Source organism: Phalaenopsis equestris, unplaced genomic scaffold, assembly GCF_001263595.1.
Source record: "Phalaenopsis equestris unplaced genomic scaffold, ASM126359v1 Scaffold000301, whole genome shotgun sequence".
NCBI lineage: Eukaryota > Viridiplantae > Streptophyta > Magnoliopsida > Asparagales > Orchidaceae > Phalaenopsis > Phalaenopsis equestris.
This window is the reverse complement of record NW_018164743.1, coordinates 543,782-550,494: the sequence shown is the minus strand read 5'-3', so window position 1 is coordinate 550,494 and position 6,713 is coordinate 543,782.

Here is a 6,713-nt window from a genome sequence, read left to right as displayed (position 1 = left end):
CTCGGCTTGATGAATTCTTAATTGTGAACCAACTCACTACTAGGCCTCAACCACAAATCAACCTAAATGCTAGACATGTTTAGCCCTCAATTTTTCGCCACAAAACATATCTTTACGAACTCATGAAGTAGATAAATCATGCATAGAACAATTACTTATCCAATGTATTTGCAAAGTTGATTAGTAATTCTCACCGAGGAAGTCTTTTAGGGAATTTTCCCACATAACTTCTACCTTACTCTATTATTTCCTACTAAACATGCCTTTTTTGGCTCAATTCAACTCACTAGTTCTTGGAATCATTCAAATCCACTAAACTTAATATCAATAAAAAGAATTTTTCCAACCTCATCTCTATTTTCTCTTCTTTTTTTTTTTCTTTTTTTTTTTGTTTTTTTTTTACTGAATCATAATCTATAATATGGCCTTGGTGTCACTGCACATACAAAAATGAAGCCAAAATTTTAATTTATTTCTATGATAATCCTACAAGGACATGCTGTATTTTCTAAAGCTCATAATTTTTGCTCTTCAATTCGATTTGGTTGATTCCCTCAGCTGGTTTGATTCAGTTTCACAGTTTAAATGTTGCTTCTTTAGCCTTCTAGGCAAGTTTATTGATGGGCCCTTAGTGGACATAAAAAACAATTTTTGCCTTCGGCCTATTTTGAGTGGGCCGTTTAATAAGCACCTGCAATCCTGATTTTATAACGGCCACAGGACAAGATTTTGTTTTAGAAGATGGTAGTTTGGTTTGATTGAAATGAACATCCATAAATTTTGATATCTAAAATTTCATAGATACTTCTAATTGTATGACAACAATAATCAATTTTAGCACGAATTATTTGTAGGGGGAAACCTGCCTTCGCAAATCCATACGACACGTGTATTCTCTTTTTCGTAAAAATGTCCTGTAATTTGCACAAGAATTCCTTTTGTACCGGTATGTTCAGTTTATTCAATAGCTTATTAGAGTAAATATTTTTTTTTTTTTGTACTTACACTGACCCATATTCTTGCTTTTCTATCAATTTCTAATTCCGACCTTCCCCACAATCCGATATTATAGTACAGGTATAGACAGAAACCACATTATATTTCAATTCTAAACGACAGTGAAAACCGAGACTTTGCAATATTTGATTGATCACAATTAAGTATATTTCATTTACTATAGAGGTTATAATTTGTCTATCTATATGAAGGGATTGAAAATCTATTATATATCAAATTGTGGATATTTCATCAGCCGATAATAAGAAGTACCAAACAAATAAAAATTACACACAAAAAAAAATTGAGAAAGAGGGGTTTGAAAAATCCATTCCACGACACACAAACATATTTTCAAGTGGTATCTGAAAAAATTTTGCTTGTTGGACTGGTGGGAGATGAACGTCTCCCAAAGTTATTTCGCAGGATGACGATTTTTTTCCATTTCAGATCACGACTAAACTTCTTTGGTGAGACCAACATGACTTTTAAAAGAAATTTGCTGCGCAGCGTCTAACTAAGGCTGAGAGGAATTAATTAATTATAAAATAGGGAAGATGTGAGGGAAAAACTCAAATTAAAAATAATTACTTTGTGTTGGAATACAGCTAATTTAAATTGTTTAAGCATAAGGAAAGGGGCAATCATAAATTTAGGCAATAACTTCATGTTTTGTGAGGCCTTTATTATAATTTGTATTTTATTTTTATTTTTTAAAAAAATTAGCAATTGATTTGCTTGAGTTTTGAAATATGAACATTGCATATATACCACTTACTTCTTGTGTATTCCCGAGCTCTTTGACCCATTTTATATATTTTAATGTAGTTGTCACATTAAGAATGGAAGAGAGTTCTCCTTACATGAGAGAGGTCAAAAGAGAGAATGATCCAAAAACAAGACCTAAAACATAAATGTCATCCTATTTATAGAAGAAAAAAAAAATCGCACATAAAAATTACTTTCTTACTCATACTTAAGAGGGGGTTGTGCAAGACATTCTAATTTTTTGCATGTCCGAGTTTGTCACTCGGCAGCCTTTCGATCGATGGTCTACATTCAAGCTTTTGGTAGCCCTCTAATCGCTCGGTCAGCTGGTCGACTGGCCGAGGAGCTTAGCTGATATGTTGATTGCTTGCCCAAGGTTGTCAGTAGGTGGGCTGGTCGGCTGACTCTAGGTGGTAGATAGGGCTGTCAAAAAAGCTCGTTGTTCGCGAACAGCTCGTGTTCGGCTCGTTTGTTAAGTAAACGAGCTGAACAAGAACAAGTTTTTAAAGCTCGAATTATAAACGCGCGGACACGAACAGCTCTTTGTTAGCTCGGGTTCGTCTCGTTTTAGCTCGAAATAAAAAAAATTATATAACTATTTATATAATAATATATTACATATATTATTTATGTAATAATATATTATATATATTATATCTAACTTTAAATCATAACATCTCATGTGGTAATGTGGTTAGTGTCTTATTTAGTATGCATTTGGTCCATGTTCGAATCTCACACTTTACATCTATTTTTTTCAATTTAATTTTAACGAGTCAATTTCGAGCCGAACACGAACACAAATACTTAAATCGAGTCGAGCACAAACACACTGCTCACGAGCCAATTTCGAACACGAGTTATTTCGAATGAGCCGAACATGAGTCAAGCCTAAGCTCGCTCAAGCTCGGCTCGTTTATAGCCCTAGTGGTAGACTAGTCAGTCGGTTAATCGGGCATCCCTCTGGAGAGTGGTAGGAACTCGATCGCCAGTCGTCCCCTGAATGGCGGTGGTCGATCCATCATTCACTGGAGGGTCATGCTCAATCAATCATTCACTGGAGTGTGGCGGTCGGTCATCAAATCTCCTTAAGCTCAGCGGAACATTTGATTTTTATACACACCCCCTGAGTCTCTTACTTCTTGGAAGCGAAGCTGTGATAAGAATAAGAGACTGTAAATATAAAAAATGTGGTCACAATAATGCATCAGCTATACTCTCTTGGTATTCAGAAATTCGTTGCATCCTATTTTGGATGGCTTCTATGTTCTTTATTGAGAGTTTTAGATCGACTGTATTCATTGAGAACCTGGTCACTAGGAGGACCATTGGTCAGTTTTTGGATATGATATCACCCCGGCTTAAGTTTTACTCCTCGTCCATCCCATTTGCTCGATCGTATTGTCACCTCAGTTGAGCCGCACATTTCATCATGTCATAAGCATATATCATCGTTGCCTTCAGAGGGGTAATCGTCGAGACTCGCTACTGGGGGATTTGCATCATACCATTCACGGAGTTTGTTGCTACTGGCAGGGAACCATCTCCCAAGCTCTTTGTATGTCGATTTTAGAGATGGGTTTTCAGATGCTTCAAGCATTAATAGAAATTTTTTTTTGGCGTCTTATGTTTGGAATGCCTCTGTGTAGGATCTTCACCTCTTTGGTGAACTCTTCTTCTTATTGTGACATGGGCCACGCTCACTGTAGCTTTCATGATGTTAAATCTAAATTTGTCTTGTGAATCACACTAATAGGATAGAGCGTTGGTAACTAAAATGGAGAAACATTGAGAGAAGGAAAGAGAGGAGGGGAGGAAGAGAGAGATAGCACGAGGACTTAGCCTGAGGGTTAAAATGGGATATTCCCGTGTTCTTTGACCTCTTTTATATATTTGAATGTAGGAGCTAATTGATACAAAGAGAGATTTCTCCCTACATGAGAGGGGTCGAGAGAAACAAGGATCCAAAAGTTGACCCTAAAACATAAAAAATATCTTATAATTTGTAGAAGATAGAAGAACCGTACATAAAAATTGCATTCTTAAACCTACTTGAGAGGGGGTTGTGCAGAGCATTCTAATATTTTTGCATGTCCGAGTCTATCGGTCGGCAATCCTTTGACGGCTTGACATTTGGGAATTTGATAGCCCTTTGGTATGCTTATAGGCTGGGTGGGGAAGGTCAGTTGGATGCCTAGTCGAGGTGGTAAACGGACTATGGGTGGTCAACTGGTCAGTCAGTCATCCCTTAGCGGGTGGTGGGCGCTCAATCGTTATGTTGCTCGGTCGTCCCATGAATGGTCGTGGTTGGTCAGTCAGACAGTAGTATACTAAAGGATTGTGCTTGGTCGGTCGTCCACTGGAGGGTGGTCGGTCCGTCGGTCGGTCGGCTGGTAATCAAATCTCTTCTTCGTTATACCTTTATGGCTTAGTAGATCTAGGGTTCCAATAATCTAGGAGAATGTGTCAATGGAGCCCCAACTATACTATCACTCTCAATATAGGCTTTTCTTCGACCTAACTGTTGATCTATCCCTTCTAGGAACATTCATCTCTTTTATCGAGCCTTATTAGGTTCTTTTTGTAGACACTCTCTATCATGCTACAACTAGTCATCAGGTTACGATGATTCATCCTCTGCTTAGTGATCTGGTTTCTCCCTTAAGAAGTAAGGTTTCCCCTATAGAGACTGTAAAAAATCACATTAGCTACCTATGTTTCATGACTTACTAAGCAAATACTACAAATTTTATTTTGAGTTTTCATGTGATTTTTCCAGGTTGTAATTGATCACGAGGATACGTCATTGTGGAATGTCTCTTTGAACCTAACACAAAACAAATTTTATTTTATATTCTGGTTTAGTTATGAAGGTCTTTCTATAGAATCTTTCATGTATATTTTCTTGGGTCAAGTATGATCTGATTTCTTTTTGAACTGCTTTTCACCAATTTATATTAGGTAGATTTTTCTATATAAATATTTTCATAGATACTATTTTTCACTTCTACTTAATTTTTTTTCCATTTTCGATCTTTCTTTTTCTTCCTTTGCGTTTACAAGTGATGCTGGCCTAGAACGAGGATTTTGAAGAGGACATATACTGAAAAGGTTATTCTTATTAGAGTAGAAAGGTGTGCAAACAATCTCACCCAGGGTTATATTATGAGGAGAATTAGCAGGGAAGTGTTATGCCAAGTTCTTTTGAGCATCAGAGGGTTGCATGCAAGAAAGCTTGTACAATTAATGACGAAAACTAACAATATAAAAGAGGTCGGCATATTGGCCTGACAAGAAGAAATTATGTCATTAGGGGAAGGGGGCCTCATACAGGAATTCTTAAGCGATTCATTCACCATTGATGATTGATCTCACAACATGCAAACCTCATTTAATTATGTCGCTTTTGATTGTGAAACCTTACATAGGAGCTAAAGCATCTCATTCTTGGACTCCTCCATTCTAAGCACCCGCCCTCTAAAGACAGACCCAAAACATCTTCTTCAGTTGGACAATATTTGTTGGGGAAAGAAAAAGCTTAAGCTTGATGCCCCTCATTACTGATTGTCACACCTTACATAGGAGCTAAAGCATCTCATTATTGGACTCCTCTATCCTAAGCACCTGCCCTCAAAAGACAGACCTGAAGCGTCTTCGCCAGCTGGACAATATTTATTGGGGAAAGAAAAAACATATGCTTGATGCCCCAATCTCTAAGGTTGTCCCTTTGAATGGTGAGCACTAGAGTTGGAGGCTTCGTTATTGCCAGTATTACATTTGTTGGCCTTCTAGTGATTGACACAAATTCAGTAAGGGTATGAATAATTTCCCACATATGACACCAAGTTGCTGTAAACTAGAGAATTATTGACAATGAAGATATATTAATATCTTAGCATTTTATGAAAATCTAGAGCACATATAAAACTAGAGTTAGTAGAGTCGACATCGGGGTTTTTTTGCGTGGAAAATCCTAAAGGGAAAAAAACAATCAGGGCAAAACCTAGTTGAAACGATTTTACCATGCCAATGTAGGCTACAAGATTTTATTAACCATGGAATGACCAGAAATAATATTACAAAAATGAAAGTTATCGACGTAACTTCCGTTGGAAGGGTGGTGGAATATGTTAGAAAAGTTGTGGTGAGCTTGTTGTTGTGGAGGAGGATCGACAGTTGAGGTTGTGTGCCAGAAAATTTAATGTAAGTGTCACAGGTGCGATGGTAGTCTGGTGACAGTGACACTGATGGACAAATATTGGTGGTTAGACAATGGAAACGATCCGATGATAGTGGTTAGCTAGCAGCGAATATGGAGGCTAAGTAGATGTGGTCCAATGACGAAGATGATGATGCTCGGGCAATGGTGGTCCAATGACGAAGATGATGATGCTCTGACAATGGTGGTCCACTGGTGGCAGTAACTCGACGGCGGCAGTTCAATGACAATAATGATGGAGGCTAAAAAGTGGTAGTTTGGCGGTAGTGGAGGCTAGATGATGGTGGTCCAGTTGTTGTGACGGTGGTGACATAACAACAATAGTCTGACATTGGCTGCGGCCCGATGGTGGAGGTCTGATAACATCGATAGTGGTGGTCGAGCAGTGGTGGTTTGACGATTCAGACGAATTAAAGGTAACGATAGTAGAGGTCAGGTAACAGTGGTTTGACGGTGGTGGTGCCTCGATGATGGTGGTTTGACAACGAAGATGATGATGGCCGAGCAATGGTGATCAAACAATGATGATGACCGACAACAATGGTCAAACAATGGTGATGGTCGTGCAACGATGGTCAAGCAATGGTGATGACTCGATGATGACAACAGATTGATAGTGATGAAGGTGGTGGTTGGGTAGTGATGTCCAATAATGATGGAGGCCCAATGATAGAAGTCTGATCGAGATGACTGTTGTGGTTGGGTAGCAGTGGTTTGACGATTGCGACTA